This window comes from Pelodiscus sinensis, chromosome 6, assembly GCF_049634645.1.
Source record: "Pelodiscus sinensis isolate JC-2024 chromosome 6, ASM4963464v1, whole genome shotgun sequence".
NCBI classification, from domain to species: Eukaryota; Metazoa; Chordata; order Testudines; family Trionychidae; genus Pelodiscus; species Pelodiscus sinensis.
The window spans coordinates 1,267,522-1,289,456 of record NC_134716.1 but is presented as its reverse complement, the minus strand read 5'-3'; positions in this window follow the sequence as shown (position 1 = coordinate 1,289,456).

Here is a 21,935-nt window from a genome sequence, read left to right as displayed (position 1 = left end):
GTCCTTTTGTTTGTTTTAAACTTGGTACCTATTAATTTAATTTGGTGACTCCCAGTCTCTGTCTTATGGGAAGGAGTAAATAAATCTACTTTATTCACTTCTTCCACACCAGTCTTGATTTTATAGACTCTTTCATATGCCCCCTTAGTCATTTCTTTTCCAAGCTGAAAAGTCCCAGAATTGTTTCTCTCTCCTCATATGGCAGCTGTTCCATACCCCTAATCAATTTTGTTGTCCTTTTCTGAACTTTTCCAATGCCAGTATATCTTTTTTTGAGATCAGGCGACCACATCTGCACACAGTATTCAAGATGTGGGCATACCATAAACACAATAAGATATGCTTTGTCTTATTCTCTCTCCCTTTCTGAATGATTCATAACACTGCCTCTGCACAGTGAGTGGATGTTTTCAGAGACCTGTCCACAAATGCTCCAATATCTCTCTCTTGAGTGGTAACAGCTAATTTAGTCCCCATCATTTTATATGCGTAGCTGGAATTATCTTTTCTAAATGTTCATTACTCTGCATTTATCAACATTAAAATTCATCCGCCCTTTTGGTGTCCAATCACCTAGTTTTACGAGATCCCTTTGAAGCTCTTCATGGTCTGCTTTGGAGTTTTGTGTTATCAGCATATTTTGACACCTCATTCTTCCTTCAACCAGCTTTAACCCCTTGAAGTCAGCACCTGGCAGGCACACACCCTTGATTTGGACAGTTTCAGAGTTAAAACTAATGAGTGACTTAGATAATCTGTTGTAACATATGACATCTTTCTTGCCAGCTCCCAATGGGGTTAGGATATTGGACTAGTGAACCCCAAGTTTGCTCCATTCTGTAGGCTTCAATGTTTCCAGTTCCAGATTGAAATAACAAGGTTCTGAATTCCATCTCATGCTCATGTCAACTAGGAGGCATAGCATAGGTGTGGAAAGAGATTCAGACCCTATAGAGCCATAAAATAATAGAAATAGACAGGTGTTTGTCTTACCTGTTCCTAATCCCTCCTCTGCTGAGATGGAGATTCTACAACCTCCCTGGGTAACATTTTCCAGTGCTTGGCTACCTTACAGTTAGTAAATTTTCCTTAATATCTAATCTAAATCTTTCTTGCTACAAAATAAGCCCCATTCGTCCTTCTTCTGACCTCAGTGGTTAAGGAGAACAATTGCTCCTCCTCCTCTTTATAACAATCGTTTACATACTAGAAGACTGTCATCATGTCCCCCTTCAGTTTTCTCTTCTCCAGACTAAACAACCCCAATTTTTCAATCTTTACTTACAGGTCATATTTTCCAGATCTTTCATCTTGTGGATTGCTCTCCTCTAGATGTTCTCCAGTTTGTCCACATCTTTCCCGAAGTGTAGTGCCCAGAACTGGACACAGTAATCTAGATGAGGCCTTATCAATGATGAATAGAGTGGAAGAATTATTTCCCATGTCTTCCCTACAACACTCTTGCTAATATATCCCATGTCAACTTTTTTGCAGTGGTATTACATTGTTGATGCCTGTTTTCTTTGTGGCCCAGTATATCTGCAGATCCCTTTCTACAGTGGGTCTGGCCCACGAAAGCTCATCATCTAATAAACCATCTTGTTAGTCTTTAAAGTGCTACATTGTCCTGCATTTTGCTCCTTTCTACAGTACTCTTTCCTAGGCGGTCGTGTCCCTTTTTGGATTTGGACAATCATTCCTCCTTCCTCAGTAGACCACTTTGCATATGTCTTTATTGTATTTCATCCTATTTCTTTCAGATGAAGTGGTCTAATCATTTTGAATTCTAATCCTGTCCTCCAAAGCACTTGCAACCCCTCCCACTTTGGAATTGTTTGCAAGCTCTGTGAGTGTACTCCCTATGCCGTTCTCTACCTCATGTATGAAGATGTTGAATTGAACCATATGTCTGAGTGGAGAAATACAGCTAGGTAGATGGAGGGAAGTGTTCCCTTTGCTCTTTATTTGTATGCACTCATTTTGTCCTGGCTTGATTCCTGAGACTCTCTCGGCTGATTTTCCCTGGATGCTGCTTTTTAAAAAGAAACTCAGTCTTTAGCAAACACACGGGTAGATTAACAATGGAAGAAAAGCTTTGAGTGTTCCTGCCCCATCCCTACATGTTTTCCAGAGGGCTCTCGCTGATTATATCAAATGCTGGCTGTGCAGAGGAAGTGTCCCATGCCCCACCAGGGACAAGCCACACTGTGAAAATGATGGATTGTCCTGTAAGTCCGACATTGGATGAGTTATTTAGGGCATGTTTCAAAGTACTGCGCCGAGGGACAGCATGTCTGGGATTTGGACATGGATATGGAATACGTGCTCATGTCTGGTCGTGATGGGCAGCATGGGGGAAGGGACAGATGTCTGAGAGAGAGGAAGATGAAGAGCTGGCATTATAGAGAGGAAATAGGAGAGCACAAAAGGAAACCAAGTCAGGGGCGGTGTGCTGTGAGGCCGAGCAGGCAGAGGAGTGTAGTGTCAGTGACGGGCCTACCCTGAAGTGTGCATAATATAAATGGACCAGACAAAGGCCGGGGAGGAAGGATCATCTTCCCTGTCTTACAGCCCTTGGAAGGTAGGGCTGGGGATGGGGGCAGAGCACATCAGGGCCTGTCTACACAGTGGGCTAATGTACTCTACGGGGTGGTGATTTCTAAACAGATTGGGTCTGTGTCGATCCTGCTGGCGCACATTAGAGATTCCCCAGTGTGCGTTTACATAGGGTTGTTTCAAACTGCTCTCCACGGACGCATACTGGGGAAGCATTGTGTTCACCAGCAGGGTCTCCACAGACTGAGGTTCCCTCTAAGCTGCCGGGCTGTGCTGCCACGCAGCTTAGCGGGAACCTTGCCACCGATCAGTTAATCAACCTCCCCTCCCCATAGAGCCATGCACAGGAGCCCTGAGATTGGACTATCAGCGAAGCCTAGTGGGGAGAAAGAGTTGTGGGAGCGGGGTGCCAGGCTCAGGCTGTTGATGTGAGTATGATGTTTCAGAATCGGGACCTCTCCAGTGAGGTCATTATGTCTTAGGATGCAGTAAATCTCGGTTTCTGTGACTTGCCCGGGGCCATGGCAGATCAGGAAAGGGAAGCCAGATCTGCTGAGTTCCATCATGCTTAAACCCTAACACGGGCCTAGGGGCCTTTTATAGTTTAAGCAAATAAAACACAGACATCCCTCAATGTCCATGCAGGACTTTGAGATACGAGAACAAAAGGTGCTGTCACAGCACGTGCACACATACACATGCACACAGACACACACGCGCACACACACAAGCTCATTACATTGCTTCTCTGCTGCTTCTCATTAGTGTTTTACAATTGAGAAGAAGATCTTCTATTCATATGTTCCCACTAATTGTCTTATTTCTACAATGGGCTGCACTTTAACAAAATCTGAAACATTTAATGAGCAATATAATCTCTTTCTTACAAAATATGTCGGTTTTGTTCCTCCTTAATCAGCAGTGTGACTGCTTGCCCTTTTTTTCCCAATGATTTTAAATCTTCCCTTTGTTTAATTCTGAGAAGGAAGAGGCCTGAGCATCTGAAAAGGTACCTCTCCGTTCATTTATTTTATTTCCAATTGTGGAGCTCAGTCAGAACCTAGTTGGTGTCTCCTAAACTAGGTCCCAGGGTCTAAGGAGGAATTTGTGACATAGTTTGGAATACACCCTGTCTCTGTTACCATCTGAAGAATGGTCACAGAATTTCTCTGGCCTCTTTGTTCTAGTCACCGATTACATTGAAATACGTGTTTCCACGAAGAGCTTTTTAAAATGAGAGTGGGCAGCGATGAAAGGGAATGTGTCAATCAAGCATTGAGTTCTGCGAGTGTGCCGCCGCTGGTCGGTCCCCATGCCCAGAGGAGAGAAGTTGTTGCAGACCTCAAGAGCAGCCCCTGGGGTGTCACCCAAGAGCGTGGCCATCACATAAGTAGGCACACCTCTGAGATTGGATCCACTATGGGCCTCAGGTGATCAGGACAGAAGGCAGGCACAAGAAAACTCAGGAAATTTGTGCCATTGAGATCAGCCGCTCCCAGGATTAATGATGTCCAGAATACTATGTCCTAGGCAAAGTTACATTTGAAATATTAATTTGCACTTTTCAGCCACAGATCTCAAAACACCTGACAGGCATAAATCAGTGAAGCTGCTAACAGCCCCTGTGAGATAGGTAATCTACTTTCCAAATGGCGAAACACAGCCCTGCCGCCCAGATCCTTAAAGGTATGTAGGCACCTAACTCCCATTGACATCCATAAGAGAAAGGTGCCTAAACCCCTTTAAGAAGGTGGGCCTAAATAGCACAGGAACCTAAGTTTTGTAGAATGGAGGCTCCCAAATCACTTAGGCATTTGTGGAAAATCAGTGACAGAGTCTACATAAGAAACGAAAACATCCTGGTTTTCAGTCCACATCTGTAATGACGAGACCACACAGTCTCGGCTCTCGCTTGTAAGTAGGGGAAGAGCAGCGCTATTTACTAAGGGTTGTTCAGAGGGACGTGCGTGGGAATAAGAATGGCATCCTGCCAAGCCTTTCTCTCGTGAGTAGTCTTCACCCATATGCAGAGTCCAGCTGAAGCAACAGGACTATCAGTATGAACATAGCATTCCAGGATCAGGACCTTTGGCTACCCAGTGATGTCATTATCTCCTTGTGTACACTGGCTTCAGTGCAGCTCCACCCGTGCTAGTGACAACTGGTTCCTATTGCTCAGAATGAGGTTAGATAACACAGATCACCCCCACCACAACATCCACCATTGAATTATGGGCACAAGCTTGCTTGCATGGCCAAGGCCAGGGAATGTTCTTCAAAGATCTTTCATTCTGAAATTTAGCTGCAAGGATGGGTAAGGATATGTTGCCTCTGACCAAGATCTTTCAGAAGAGTTTAAGGGAATTAGGGGCTCACCTCTCTTTGCAGTTCAAGAAAGTTGACCTGTAGGTGCTTTGGAGACCCCAGATTATGTCTGTTTGGGACACCTATTACTAACGCCAGGTCTACACTGGTGGAGAAAATCAATGCAAGATATGCAACCCCATCTACATGAATTGCGTAACTGGAGTTGACACACGTTGCATTCATTTTCTGGGGTGGCCTTACAGCAGGACATCAATGGGAGAAATTCTCCTGTCAACTTCCCTTACTCCTCACGACAGCAAGGAGTGCTGTGGTTGATGGGGGCAACCTCAGCATTTGATTTAGTGGCTCTTTACTAGACCTGCTAAATTGAACCCCAGAAGATTGATCACCAGAGCGTCGATCCTCTGGTAAGTGAAGATGTGGCCTAATTGGCAGACACAATGGCCTTGGAAGCCATGCTTAGTTAGCACTTCTTTCCTTGTCATTAAAGGAAAAAAGTTCCAAACTTGCCACAATTCATTTTAGTGAAATAATTATTCATTTTAATTAAGATAAGTGTTACACACATTTGCTCACATTTGCTCACCGTTTTTTTCTGTGCCTATCTGAGAACATCTTGCCATGAGAGACTTCTATTAAAACTGACTTTGTAACCAATAATGTGGTCTTTGTCACTTAACTCAACAGTCCCTACTGGCTTTAACACAGTGAAGCGTTAAGGAAATGAAATATTTTTTAAATACATACACTGAAGTTTGATTTGTTGAGAGCATTTCTTGAACTGACAAGTAACAAGCCTTGTCTGTGAAGCCCATGGGGGACTTTCAAAACTTGAGCAGCAGTTTCTAATCACTGACTATCATTAGCATTTTGGTGAATAGATTTTTGATAAGAAAAATCTTTGCCCTGTGAAAAAAAAAATTGACATTTGTTAACACAAACAGAGCCGCACTTTTAATTATCCCTTCAGCTATCCTCAGCACGATAGGGGAGTCCGGAATGATTCTGTGGTGCTGTAGCAGGGTGGCACTACGCAGGCATTCCAGTAATTGTGTTGTGCCACGGCTGTACAACTGCTGTGTTTCTGAACTGGTGGATAAATGCAGATTGTGCTTAACCAACATGGCAGCCCACCACTTTGCAATCTAGTTAAACAAAGGGGAATACCCAAACCATCACATTTGTCTTTATTTTCTTAAGCTCTGAGGAGTTACTCAAAATTATCTAGCTGAGGTTTTTCACATTATTCCCACCAGCCGTTCTTTCCCATGTCCTTGGTCCCAGTGTCTGCAGCGAGATTCAGAATTAGGGTAGCTGTTTTGGTTTTTGTTGAGTTCCTTTTCCCAGCAGGGAAAGAGAGGTAGCCAGCAAGAGAGGTAGCTTTGCAAATGGGTGGGAACAAGTCATGGACCCCTGCCTTTCTCTAATTGGGGTGCACTATTTATGCATGCAGAGCACACTAAAGAAAAACCATTTAGCTTTCCACAGGAATACAGACACAAGCTCTCAGACAAGAACTGATCATTGGATAAAATATGACACCCATCCCTGGAGGCAGTCCTGTAGCTGTGGGTTCAAATTCCCAGCTGGTGTCAATTGGAACAGCACCAGTGTCAGCTATGGAGTTATTCCTGTTTACACCAGTTGAGGATCTAGCCTGTCAATTCCAATCTGGCAGTAAATGTTGAGTGGTTGCACTCCTACACCAAATGTGGAGCTCCAGTAACTTCATTAGGAGTTGTGGGCACTCAGCACCTCTGAGAATTAGGCCCAAGGTGCCTCAAATTCTCAAATTGTGCTCCAGTAAATAGTAACAACTTGTCCCATCATGGCTGTGCCAGGTTACTCCAAACTCATGCCCGCCTCCCCCCCCCCCCCCCCACACACACACAGTTTGTTCTTAGCATCAACTGCTCTTCCAAGGTGCCAAGATGATGTACTGGAGGGAAATGAAGGCCAGGCCCCCTCCACCACATGGCCTGGCCAAAGTTCTGAAGGAACTGAAGGGTGAAGTGGCTGAGCTGTTACCAAAACCATGCCATCTGCTCTTGGCTACTGCACATGGAAACGGGAGGGCAGCACGTGGTATCTCTTTGAGAAAGGCAATGGAGGTGTTATTGGGCAACAGAGACAGCGATCCTTGCTACTGTGCCAGAAAAAATGGGTTGAAACAATATTGTGGCCGACAAAGAAAGACCAAGGTGACATACTGCGCCCACTGGGTGTGAAGGGAACCCCTGGCTGCCAAAGAATTCTTTGATCATGTCAATAACACAGTGGGAAAAGGAGAAACAGCTGGCATCATTTATCCACATGCAGTGTCGTTGTAGCCGTGTCGGTCCCAGGACATTAGAGAGACAAAGTGTGTGATGAAGTAGCTTTTATTGGACTAGCTTGTGTTGAGGTGAGAGAGAGAAATGTTTTAGTCACATGAAGCACTTCCGCATACAAGAAGAGCCTAAATAACTTAGAGGATCTTAGTCAAATCCGCCACAAGAAGTTATTTAGGAAATTAAGTGTCATGGGTTGAGAAGCAAAGTACTGCCATAGGCAAGAAACTAGACAGCAGACAGAAAAGAAGGCGTAGTAATCAACTGTTGGTTGCTGTGTGCAGGAGCTATGAAGTTGCATACTTGGACATGATATACCTCTGTTAGGGCTCGGCATGGGTGAAGGGATGGATCAATTGATTTCTTGTTCTGTTCATCGCCTCTGGAGCGCCTGGCATCGGCCACTGTGGGCAGACAGGACACTGGGCTAGATGGACCTTTGGTCTGACCCAGTGTGGCCGTTCTTATGCTCTTATAGTTGTATTTTTTAAATCATTGATTGGAAGTGAGTAGCAAGGTGGTAGAATGTGCATATGACAATTATTTAGGTTAGCCAAGACTACAGAAGATTGTGCAGCACTTCAGAAGGATCTAATGCAGCTAGATGGCAGAAGAAATTCATAGTTAACAAATGCAAAGTAAAGCACAGTGGGAGGAAGGATATGAACTCTCCATACACATTGCTGGACTCTAATTAGCTGTAAGTTCTCAGGAAAAAATACTTGAGCTTCATTATGGACAAGACAACACAATCCTCAGTGGTTGAAAAAGCAAACAAAATGTTAGGATGCATGAGGAGTGGGATGGAGAATAATATAGAAAATATAATTCTGCTATTATAGAAACCAATGGGAAGCCTATATCTGGACTAAAATGATCAATTCGGATCACTGCATTAGAGAAGATTTGGCAAAGCATGAGGTTCAGAGAAAGGCAATGGAAATGGGAGAATAGAAAAGGTTTCCAAGGGAAGAAACTGGGGGTGCTAAGTTTTGAAAGATGAACGAGGCCCCTGTCCAACAAAGAACGGTCTGGTCTTTGTGGTCTTCTTGGGCATGTCTACACAGCAGGGCTAAGCTCGAAATAAGATATGCAACTTGAGCTACATCAATTGCATAGCTTAAGTTGAAATAGCTTATTTTGACTTTGGCCCTGTCTACACAGCACTTATTTCAAAATAGAGCACATTTCCCCCAACTTGCCTTACCCCATGCAATGAGGTTTACAGAAGTTGGAGTATGAAGCCCGTTATTTCAAATTTATTTTGAAATAACAATCTTGCTGTGTAGATGCACACTACATTATTTCGGAATAACCTACGTTATTCCAGAATAATGCTGCTGTGTAGATATGCCCCTTGTGGCTTCATAATTCACTGTGCAGGACTGGGGCTTAACAGAAGACAGCACAAAAGCAGAAAACGTTAGCAATATTATGAGAGAAGACCGATCGAGCACCTCTGTTACTCCTCAGAACACAAAAGCAGGAACACATGTCTTGAAGTTTAAAGGAAGTGCATCTAGTTAAAAGAATACTTTTTAATTCAATGCAAAATTAAACTGTGGAACTCATTGCCGTTACGTGATAGGGAGGTTGAGATGATAACAGGTCACAAATAAAGGATGAGGGATGAAAGCCTGGCCAGACTGAAGTTAACAGGAATTTCATCAGGGATTTCAACAGGGTCTGAATGTTACCCTATATCGGGGTAGGCAATAAGATGGAGGTGGTTCACCAGGGTTAGCCCGTGGTGGGCAGTTGCTGCTTTATTACCTGTGCCTCCCCAGCTATGGGTGCTTGCATCTCCCGTTGGCCGCAGATCTTCGTTCATGGTCAGTGGCAGCTGCGCAAAGCATTGTGAACCGGGACACTGCTTCCTGCAGCTCCCATTGATTGGAAATAGTGATCTGTAGCCAACGGGAGCTGCAGTCGCCAGTACCTGAAGAGGTGCAGGTACATACAGCATCAGCAGCCTAACCCTGGCAAACCACGTCCAGCCCATGGGCCGATTATTGCCCATCCCTGCCCTAGATTTTATAGGTATAATGAGAATACACAGTTACATTAGACAGGATTTGGGAGACAGAAGGATATAAACCTTCATGCATGGAGACACAAGCACTAACAGGGGAGCTAGGAAAAAAATTCCCAGTGGGCAGGATTCCATAATTGACCGGTATGGTGTTTCTTACACCTTCTCTGAAGCACTTGGTATATTCCTGGCAACCATTGGAGACAGTCCACTGAACTCGGTGGACAACAGGTCTGACCCAGCCTAGCATTTCCGGTATGGAATAGACGTGGTGCAAAGGGTTAATCCACTATCCCTTCTCTTTGGGAGATTTCAGGAGTCAGACTTGAACTGTGGATAGCTCCTCTCCCTTGCACACCTGGCCATTTTATAGCTCCTGTTACATTCTGGCTCCCACTCAAGCTGCCACAAGACCAAGCTAGCCTATCTCTCCCTGTCTCCCGCTGTTGCATTTGCCTTCCGTGTGCCAACAGTTCTGGACCAAAGAAAGCAACCGTACGCTAGCCATGTTAGCAAGACAGGAAAGGACTCTGTCTCCTCTGAACAACGGCGTCTAGGCCAGCTGCAGAAAATCCCTGTGAAGCATGAGAGTGTAAACATGGGGAGCGCACGCTCCAGTGGCTGTCGCTTTGACTGCACCAGAGCCAGCAGTGGTTGTAAGCAGTGAATATTTGTTGATTTCAGTTGCTTGGAGTCAGGAGACACTGTTTTCCCCCTCCAGCCTGTTCCCATCCTCCCCGCCAGGAGAGTGCTCAGATCAGAAATGCAACTTACACATATGGACACCAAAATATTGTAATGTGAGAGGGGGAAATTTGGGGGAAAATAACTGTAATATTGATAGCGTATGGGCCAAAATGTAGCTGGATAATTGCATGTAAAGGGAGCGCATTGCGATCATCCAACCTGCTTTTGGACACTTAGAGAAAACGTCGTACTTTAGAGGATTACTGTCGCTCCTAGATGAAGAGAGGGACGTGTTCTGTACCAGTTGCACTGTTGTCCGCTGATAGGTTCCTTATAGCAACCTGCCATGTGATAGGCCTGGTTAGGGTTAGCTTAGAGATGGGTGGCCAACTGGGAAATTCTTTTGTGAGATGGGGTTATGGGAACCAAGTCCACATGGGCTGACAGTTCAGCTTCTGCTGCCTGCAAAGTGCTTCTTTGGCACCTCCTACTAGCTGCCCTCATGGGCAGGGTTCTGGGTTGTGATATGCAGAACGGCTGTTCCTACGAGACAGGAGGACACTGCTGTGTGGCCCACAAAACCAGGGCAGAGCAGAGTTGTGTTCCTCCTCAGAGTATGGAAGGGATTCAGAGGATGGGAGCGCACTTGCCAATGCCAAATGAGCTGGTTTCCCTTGCTCATCCCAGGAGGGGACTGCCTTTTGCATATATACCACAATGGATTAGGTACCTGAAGTTCAGTGCAGCTCTGTGACCTGGGAACGCCTCAGTGCCACATAGCAGAGGGGTTACAGAAATGCCCTGATTCTGGACTGTACATTCTGATTCACCAATTCATGTCATGCAAGGTCTTGTCAGGGTCACACTGGCCATCGATAGCATTGTGAAAAGTATGTGCAGATGCTGTATCAGGAGTTAGGTATAGACTCTGACAATGTGTTTTCAAGTCTGTATCAAGGCAGTGTGGACTAACAGGTTTTCCCTGAGACAAGCAATGCTTATTTGCCTGTCTCCCAGCTGAGATGTAAATTAAGCATTGTACCATAAACAATGAATCTTCCATCACCCATCTAAGCTGAATGCTGATGAAGGATTGTAAGAATTTCAAAATAGAAGTAACTGCTAAAGAAACACCTTATCTTGAGAGATACCCCAAAGGCTTGTTGGCCTGTCTTTGGGGACAAAGAAGATACCCCGTCAGAAACCTGAGAGGTAAAGAGGCAATGCAGTGACATTCATGAAAATAAAATCAGAGGATATTGGGCGAAGTACATTACTTTAGCTTATAAAGTTACTTTTAGTCTCTAGAAATTTTATGATTTTATTTTATGTGTGACCTTTCATTTCCATTATCTTTACTCACTGGGGGAATGTCTACACTACAAAGTTAATTCGAACTAACAAACGTTAGTTCGAATTAACTTTGATAGGCGCTACACATGCAAACCGCTAGTTCGAACTTAATTCGAACTAGCGGAGCGCTTAATTTGAACTAGGTAAACCTCATTCTACGAGGACTAACGCCTAGTTCGAATTAAGTAGTTCGAATTAAGGGCTGTGTAGCCACTTAATTTGAACTAGTGGGAGGCTAGCCCTCCCCAGCTTGCCCTGGTGGCCACTCTGGCCAACACCAGGGAAACTCGTCCGCCCCCCTCCCGGCCCCGGAGCCCTTAAAGGGGCACGGGCTGGCTACGGTGCCCGTGCCAGGTGCAAGCCTGCCAGCACCCATCCAGCAGACCCTGCACCTGGCACGGGATGAGCCAGCCACCCGCTGCCACCCAGCCCTCCGCCTCTTCCAGGGACCAGGCTGGCGGCTCCCGGGAGCCTGCCCAGGTCCGCAAGAGGCAGGCACCTGCCTGATCTAGTGCAGCCATCGTGGACCTTGTCCACAACCTCTGCACTAGGCACAGGAAAGTGGCCGTCTAGGGCAGGATAGCTGCCAACCTCGTCACCCAGGAGCAGGTTTGCATGAAAATCAAGGTGGTCCACTGAGACCCCCGACCCTGAGCCCTGAGCTTAGAATGTCCGTACTGGGTCAGACCAAAGGTCCATCTAGCCCAGTAGCCTGTCTGTCAACAGCAGCCAACACTAGGTACCCTGTAGGGGATGGACCGAGGACAATGACCAAGCCATTTGTCTCGTGCCATCCATCTCCAGCCTTCCACAAACAGAGGCCAGGGACACCATTTCTACCCCCTGGCTAATAGCACTCCATGGACCCAACCTCCATGACGTTATCTCACTTCTCTTTAAACTCTGTTATAGTTCTAGCCTTCACAGCCTCCTGCAGCAAGGAGTTCCACAGTTGACTATTTGCTTTGTGAAGAAGAACTTTCTGTTGTTAGTTTGAAGCCTGCTGTCCATTCATTTCATTTGGTGTCCTTTAGTCCTTATATTATGGGAACTAATGAAGAACTTTTCTTTATGCACCCTCTCCACCCCACTCCTACTTTTATAGACCTCTATCATATCCTGCCTCGGTCTCCTCATTTTTAAGCTGAAAAGTCCCAGTCTCTTTAGCCTCTCTTCATATGGGACCTGTTCCAAACCCCTGATCATTTTAGTTGCCCTCCCCTCTCCCACCCTCTCTCTTCCCCTCTCCCACCTCCTTTTCCCAGTCTCCCCGAGTTTTGTTAAATAAAGAGAGTTTCTATTTTTGAACACACGTGTCCTTTATTTTGTACATCAGGAAGGGGGGCTAGGAAGGGGTAAGTGGAAGGAGATGAGGGAGGAATGGAGTACGAGCCCCCGATGGGGAGGACTGGGCTGGCTCTGCGGGCTCCTCGGGGTGGAAGCTCTCCTGCAGCCCCCCGATTGACCCCCCCCTCCACATGGCAGCCTGCGGCAAGTGCAGCCGGGCTGATGGCCGAGTGCTGTGATGTTCCGCGTGTGGGCACTCAGGGCACTCCAAGCCAGGACTGCTTTGCAAGCGGGGCACCCCTGAGAACTGTCTGTCCGGGGTGGGGGTGGGGTCCCTTTAAGCACAGCCCTCGGCTAGGCTGAGACAGCAGCTCGACGCTCTAAGTCCTAATCTGATGCCCTGCCGGCACTGCTTCCGGCCATCCTTAACCTCGGTTCAGGGTCCACTCAGTGTGGACATGCTAGTTCGAATTAGCAAAACGCTAATTCAAACTACTTTTTAAGTCTAGATGCGCTAATTCGAATTAGCTTAGTTCGAATTAAGTTAGTTCGAATTAGTGCTGTAGTGTAGACATACCCTGGGAGTGCCAGTAAAATTAGGTGGGCTCACAGACTAAAATAGGAAAATAACAAGTTAAATATTACTTAGACAAATTAGACATCTTCATGTCATCGGGGCCTGGTGAAATGCATCCTAGAAAACTCAAGGAGCTGGCAGAGGAGCTATCTGAGCCATTATCTATTATCTTTGAAATGCCATGGAATACAGGAGAGATTCCAGAAAACTGGAAAAGGGCAAATATAGTGTCCATCTATAAAAAGGAAAAGAAGGACAACATTTATCAGAGATTCATAGACGAGTCGGCTAACTTCTGTTCCCTAAAAGATAATGGAATAAATAATTAAGCAATCAATTTGCAAACATCTAGAAGATAATAATTAACAGTCAGCATGGATTTGTCAAGAACAAATCATATTAAACCAATTTGATAACTTTCTTTGACAGTATAACAAGCCTCGTGGATGGGGAGAAGTGGTAGACGCGGTATACCTAGACTTCAGTAAAGCTTTTGAAATGGTCTCAAATGACCTTTTTATAAACAAAGTGTGAAATGCAACCTAGATGGAGCTACTATAATGTGGGTGCAAAACTGGTTGGATAATCATTCTCAGAAAGTAGTTATTAATGGTTCACAGTCATGCTGGAAGGGCATAACGAGTGGGATCCCTCAGGGGTCAGTTCTGGTCTGCTTTTGTACAATATCTTCATCAATGGCATAGAGAGCACACTTATGAAGTGTATGGATGATACCATGTTGGGAGGGCTTGCAAGTGCTTTGGGAGGATAGGATTAATATTCAAAACAATCTGGACAAACTGGAGAAATGGTCTGAAGTAAATAGGATGAAATTTAATAAGGACAAATGCAAAGTACTCCACTCCAGCTGCACACATACAAAATGAGAATTGACTGTCTCGGAAGGAGTGTCGCAGAAAGGGATCTAAGGGTCATAGTGGGACCACAAGATAAATATGAGTCAACAGTGTGACACTGTTGCAAAAAAAGCAAACTTCATTCTGGGGTGTATTAACAGGAGTGTCATAAGCAAAACACAATAAGTCATTCTTCTGCTCTACTGCACACTGATTAGGCCTCAACTGGAGTATTGTGTTTAGTTCAGGAAAGATATGGACAAATTGGAGGAGATCCAGAGAATATCAACAAAAATTATTAAAGACCTAAAAAAACATGACCTATGAGGAAAGATTGAAAGAATTGTGTTTGTTTAGACAAATTAGGCTAAATTGCTGCAAGGGAGGTTTAGGATGGACATTAGAAAAAACTTCCTATCAGTAGTATTTACATTTTTTATTACAATTAGTATATCTGAGACAAGAGCTGAAGGCAGCCATCTTGTTCGATACACAGTGTGACCATCTCACGTGATTTTATTGCAAGTCTCACAATATTTGATGTTTGTCTTGAACTGCTGGAGTCAAGTGATGGTGAGAAACTCAGATTTCAATTGAAACAAGAAGTTCCTAGCTATCTGGATGACAGAGAAAAGCTTGAAAACTTGACCAAGTTTGCACCTTAATGGCTCAGAAACCAGAAAAGAACCCAGCATTTATTATACTTTTAAAATCTCGATTTTTAAGCCAATCCCATGAGTTCTTCAGAGCTGACACATTTAATTGTGGACTTTTGGCAGCCATAAAATGTTGGGAGTTATACTGCTCAATAGAAAAGTCCGTCTGTCAGTTTCCGAAGAGCTTTACCACTGGCTTCCTTGGCCAGAGTGAACATGTAAAGATTGACAAATAAAACCATTCTGTTTGCCTAGCAAGATTAGTTTTGGGTTTGTGAAACCTGGAAACTGGCTCATAGTCTTGGCACTGCTAGCTTCACAAATTGTATAGCAAGACAGCCACTTACAATGTCAAAGTTAAAATAAAGCCGTTAAAGAAAAACACACACAGTTTTTTCATGGCCTTCTACTTCTTTCTTCGCTTATGTGCCACCCACCTCAGATGGCACATGAGAATTTGGTCCTCTAGTTGGATCATTATCTTCCCCAGCCAGGGCTGAATTCTGATGGGGCATGTGATGTGTACACTGACCCATGCCCTCCATTTCTCCATGGGGGCAAGTGCATACTCACCTTTCAATTTTCGGAAGTGTTTGACAGAGGAAATGGGTGACACTTTCCTTTTGTAAGTCAACAGAACACACTATGGGATTCTGTGCCCACTCCCATTGGCTTCAACAAGAATTTGGCCATATGTTTGGTACACTCTCTCAGGGCCGGTGTTTGTGCAGCTCCTGGCACCCGGGAGTGCCCACTGAGTCGGGGGATTGCCCTAAGACAAATAGTAAAGGATCCCGCGTTAATTCAGCGACACTAAGAGCAATGCCACTTGCAGCGAAAAGGCACAGGTGAGATGTCAGCATCCTCCTTCGACAAGTTCTAACCTCAATGGGCAATGATTTAGCCATGTGAAGAATCTGAGGGAACATGGAATGGCAAAACTTTTAAAGTGTCCCCCCCCCCCGCCCTTTCCTTCATGATAGGCCAAACTTGCCTGCTCTGCTCCCGCTGCCCTAAGCCATCTCTGACAGAAGGGAGGCTGGAAGCTGACAGTGCTTAAGAAAGAGAAAAAGGGAGGAAAAAAAACCAAGAGAGCGAGCGAGGGAGAGCGTGTGAGGGGGAGTCTAGCTCCAATCCCCCACTTGAAGCTGATAATTAATAAATGAAATGCCCTGGGACTCCACTAAAGCTTCCTCAGATGACATATCTGTCGTGGGCTCGGCAAAGCATTAAATGGCCATTTTCTGTCAGAATGACTTCACTGCCTTCCAGCTTCCTTGACTTTGTGTGCGATTCCACCCCCCCACCCCCGCCTTTTTTATCTTCTCTCTCTCTCTCTTTTTCTCTCTCTCTCTCTCTCTTTCTCTGGTTGACGGCTCTAGTTCATTTCTGCCTGTTTAATTGGGCCCCGGATGAATTTACTCGACAGGGCCATTCATCATGTGGCAGCCGCTGGCGGACGAGCCCAGGGGGAGCGGGGCTGACAGCTCCGGCAGCCTCGGATGCTGCCTGACTCTGGAAGTTCACATATTTGGGCATTAGTGCAGCTATTAGTTTAACAAGCTTCGTTTATCCTTGTCACTACCACTTCAGCTTCCCATGTAATCATTTGAAATGTAGATTACGGCTAGACAAATGGGACAGAGCAGGAGTATGCAGGAGGGAAAAAAAGTGACATGGATTGCTTGTTACGAGCTGTTTTTCTCCCCCTCCCCTCTTTTAATCCCTTCCAATACCAGTGCTTTGATTAACTTAATATTCACATTATTTCCATAGTAAGTGTTTGTCACCTGTGTACAGCTCCCTTTTTACAAAATAGTTGGCAGAGATGTATTGACCCAGAATGGATGTTTAAAGCAATTATACAAGAGTCCAGAGGGCCAAAGGTTTGCATGCATTAAGAACTCTCTCTCCTTCCCCTCCCTCTATTTTTTAAGTTGCCAAGTGCTTTACAAGCAGCTTGCATTTTCAAAAAGCAGCAACAACCCATGCTACCATCACATCGAGATGCTATGTAATTTTCCTCTCCCCGGGGACAGTGCCATGTAACTTCATACGCATGCTGTCGCTGCAGTAGCCAGCCAGCCCAAATCCAGATCACTGCAAACACTCTATATTCCTGTCCTTCCCTTTTGGCTTTTCCAAATCCCTTCTAGTTTTGCTGGAGAAAGGGAAGAAATAGCCACTTGTTTTGGTAATTTCATCTGGGGCTTTCCCGGGAGCTAGCAGAGATTGTCTTGTTCTCCTCTCATATTTTCTATATAACAGATGTACCGCATGATTAGGACTTTTCTTGCGCAAGCATCTACTTTCTCCTTGTTAAGATAGTGTATGAAATTCTGCAATGATCTGGCAATAGGTTACCAGAATGTGTTTGAGTTTGTAAATTTTAGGCCTAGTCTACACTAACCCCCCACCATCGACCTAATCTGTCACTTCAGCTATGCAAATAGCGTAGCTGACATCGACATACCTACTGCAGTGTCTTGCATGCTTTAAGGGGGCTGCTCTCCTGTTGACACTGGCTATTTTTCTTGTCCTGGTGAAGTACCAGCATTGATGGGAGAACACTCGGAGATCAATTTATCACATCTGAGCAGACAGGATAAATCGAACACTGGTGGATCGATCGCTGCAGCGTCGATCCCTGGCGTAGTGGAGACAAGCCCTTAATGAGGTCCTGCCTCCCCGTGTTAGGTCTCCCTTGACTTTAAAGTGGGAAGAGAAGTTTATAAAGAAGGGCATTTTTAAAGGATGGCTGCATAGTAAAGATTACTACAATCCACAGCCAGTTTTGCAACATGCAAGGGAAGTTAGATCCAGGGCTTTGTGCTTCTGTTTATCGATTTATAGATTAAGACCCGAAGGGTCTGTTATGATTGGCTGGTCAGACCGTTTGTATAACACAGGCCTCAGACCTTCACTCAGGGATTTCACTCCCAAGACCAGAACATCAGCTTGAGGTAGAGCAGATCTTTTAGACAAGCCGTCTAGCCTTGATTTAAAGACGGCGAATGACTGCTCCGCCCTGTCCCTAGGTGAGCAGTTAGAATGGTTTATTCCTCTCGCTGTTAACAAGTTGCATCCTATCTTTAGCCTGAATTTGTCTTGCTTCACTTCCAAGCCATTTGCTCTTCTGTTGCCTTTGCCCACTGAGTTGAAGTGCCCTCTATTAGCAGAAACCTTCTCCCCAAGCACTTATTGACCATAGCCTAAGCACCATGGAACTTTCTCTTGGATCGAACTGTTTTGGTCTCACTGCCAGGCAGGATTTCCAGATCTCACATCATTCTGCTCTGAAAGCTTTCCAGTTTGTCAGCTTCCCTTTTAAGTTTCCAGGATGGTCTCATTTAAGACCATACACCGAAGTAATCCACCTCCCTACTGCAACTTGATACTCCCCTGCTGATACATTGAAGGATAACGCTTAGCTCCCTTAACTGCACCATTGCACGGTTTAATTGGTGTCCACCATGGTTCCCAAGTCCTTTTCTGAGTGTCTGCTTTCCAAACACATCCCTCATGTGACCTGCATTCTGGGTTCGTAGCTAGATGATCTGGGATGCAGCAGTATTAAGACACGTATTTGTTCAAGTGAACTCAGCTTATCATGCACTCTGGATGGCTCCGATCGTCCGCCCCTCCACCAAATCTTTCCCAGCCGTGGGATTTAGAATTTCTTCCAACCCCTGGATAAAGATGAGAGTGGGATGGCATTTGGAATCTCTCACCCGTGGGCAGGTCTGATATTTCAACCTTTGTCGATGACCCACAATTGGGGTAGCATGTGGACATTTAGAAACGTTATGGAATTAAAATTCCAAAAAATGAGAGGAAATACCGGACTCTTTTGTGATGAAACCTGTAGCCATTCCCAAAGCCAAGCCTTTCACTAACGACCCCCAAACGTTTCCAGGAGTGCTCGCTCAGCTGTCAGTAAGTCCGAAGCCGCTGTGGACACTGGAGCCAGCCATCTCGCCCTCGCACGGGCACTAGAGTTTGATTTTTTTAATGGCCGTTGCCATTGAAACTTGACCTTTAGTCACAAATGAGTGAAAACCTTGCTGTGGAAATCACTCCGGCCATTGAAAGGTCCCAAGAGAGGCCCATTCATAGCATCCCACAAGTATTTAGTAGCGGCCAAGCCTCCAGTGACTGGATGGGAGAAAAGGGGTTTCAGCAGAGCTGCTGCAGAGCACACGGCAGGCAGCGTGCCCCTGCCAGCCGACTAAGCGCATCAGCCAAGCCAGCCTCAGGAAATACCACGGAGACTTCCTGCAAAGGGAGAGTCACCCAAGCCCAACTGCTCCTAGGCAGGTGCAGCCGACCCATAGCTAGATGGTCTTCCTCCTCGTCGCTTGTCCAAAGCAGAGCTGAAGGACCCCGCGGCTCTCCTTCTTTCTGCAGAATCAGTGTTCTCCCAGCCCCGGGGCAGCTGGACACAACTGATTCCTCTGGTTTCCACCAGCTTTTCTGCCCAACCAAAAGGAATCCTGGCTGGCATACTCGCGTCTTCCTGTTGAGTGGAACAGATGCTGAACCAGATGCTTCTCCACATAGGTGCCTCCGGGGTGGGTTCTTCTTTTCAAAACAACCCAGCACAGCGCTATTCCCCGGTTCTGACTCTGCACAACTTCTAGGCTTTCTCACTCTACACCACTTCCTGCAATTCAGGAGCCTCATGGCTGTTTTATTTCTGCCTCCCTGCACCTCTGCCCCTTGGTCTCAGATTCTCATAAGTGATGCTACTCCCCCCTCCATAAGTAATAAACCATCAGTGTTAAATTGCTACAGGACTTGAGTTTAGCACAAAAATGCTGTTTGGAGGTCCATGCAGTGCAAGGCAGAGACATAAGCAAGCATAGAGGTGGGTCACCCAAACTGAGCAGACACACCACAGTTTGGAATTACATGGGGGACCCAATCTAGCCCCTGAGCATTATGAAAGAATGGGGTATTATTATGCTTATTGGAATTAACCATGAACTGTTAATTATCTGTTAATTATCTATGAATTAACCATGAGTGCCAGTAGCCGTTCTTATGTGCTGTTTAACATTGCTTCTTGAAAGGAAAAGATTTTCTACAGTTTAATGAAACATCTCTCCAAATAAAAAGCAGCAGCACACAATAAGCCTTTGTAAGTCAAGGAAAAACAGCTAGCCACCCTGCTTCCCTCTAGTGACATTTCAAAACCTTCACTCACTTCCATTGTTCCACCCCCGTTGTGTCCCACCAACAGAACACAATTCACAAGCCCAGGTCAGCTTCAGAATGTCTTTCCAGGTGGGACAGAATCTCAGCTATACAGCAAATGGGTGTGCCAATGAGACAGTGCTAACTCTAGCATCTGCCTTTCCTGGGAAAACCAGCTCCTGCCCTGCTATCCTGGGATTCCACATTGTTCCCAGGGAGCAGAGATTTGCTTGTGCTCAGATAGCCTCTTGCAGATGATCCTGCTTGCCACATAAACACACTGCACAGGATCAGTGCTCATGGAAACAGTGTTGTATAAAATCTCCTACAGGAAGAGTTCAGGACCAAGATTAAAAGAGGGCTAACGCCTGTTTTAAAATAATATAATCTGCCATTAGAATTGGAACTGGACGGGAAGGTTTTTCCAGTCCACGAGAGTGAATTTTTTGCCCTTGTCCTGAAGCAGGATGAAAAGTTGAACATTTTTATGAGTTGCAAATCTGAAATTTTGGAGGGCATCAGGTAAGTTGATATGGCTCATTTTGATTTTAGCCTATTTTTAAAAAAATCTTTAGTATAAATGAGCATTTCAAAACAATCATTTTCAACTGACAAATAAAACTTTGATTAGAAGTGTCAAAACAAAACAGTGCAACAATTTCAAAACTTCTTTTTGCTTTTGAAGTTTTTTGAACAACAACAAAAAAAAGGTTTAGTCCAAAAATTCCCAGCCACTTCTGATCTGACAGATGTCGCTTGCTTCATATATGAGCTCTAACAGTCCAGAGAAAACATTATGGACTTTTCCATCATTGGAGAGATCAGTTACCAAAGGCTAATTCTTTATGGATGGGGAACATTAGAAAAAAACAACCTGCACTTGAAGTTGGTGTTTTCCTCACCCACGAGCAGTATATAACACTATTGATTCGTGAAGGCTTATGGGTAAAGGAAACTGATAATAGAATTATTCATCTTGGAGCAGATTTTGTTCTGACAGTCAGTAATCTCTCCTTCAATTAGAATTTGCACAGAACAAGCAACACTTGGCTTAGGGTACATCCCATGTTGAAGAGTTCATATCCTATCCCAATTCCTCAGCACACTGCATTTTAAGCACTTTGTGTTTCAGGTGTCATTTTGAGTCTAGTGGCTAGCACGAAATCCATAGCTACTCAGGAAAAGATGCTTTTGCTGAAGCATTATTGAAATTAGGCAGTTTTCATCTTAGATGGCAAAAACTTTTATCTTTCCTTATTGCTTCCTAGCAAAAAAAACAAAAAACAAAAAAAAACCAACACTAAACCAAAGCAAAAAAACCCTCATTCTTAACATTTGACAGTAATTACAAGACTGGACTTCACAAGTGGAACATAAATAATATTACATAGATAATTAAGACACGTCATTAACTAGGATTGGTTTCTATGTGCTAATGGAGCATTTCAGCTGTCTGTCAAATTGCTTTTACATTCTGAAAATTATTTGTTTATATATTATGCAACAGTCTATCTTACCCCACTGTCTGCTATATTAGATCCATTGTGTACTAGTTTATTGAGCTAGCAATGCTTTCCTTTTAACTAACCTGAGTGTGGTTTTCGGCGTTGCCTCTTATGAGTTCTATTCCTGAAGCTGTTTGTTTGCAATTAGATTGGAGGGGGGAGGGGACCTGTGCCTCTTGCTGGATAATTCCTCTTTACCCCCATGGGTTTGCCATTTTTCCCACAGTCACACTCCTTCAAGTATAGGAAAATCCAATTAGATGCTACTTGAAGTACTGCAATTCTTTTCCTGCTCCTGACCCCCACGTGCTTTTAGAAGAAAATAACAACTGTTAGGTGCCTTCCAAAGGGGCGTGATATTTATAAGCTGATTCTTTCCATATGTTAATTTAGTTCCAAGTTTTTAGTGGAGCTTGATCAATGAATACGGGCCTTTCCCGGCTTCCGTCATACGGCCTGACTCCCAGATAGGAGGTGCGATTTTGCCTTATTCTCTGTTCTTTGCTATAATGCTCCAAGCCAAGTTCCTGCATGTTGAAGATGCTCTTTGCTCTAGAAGTGTGGGTGGCTT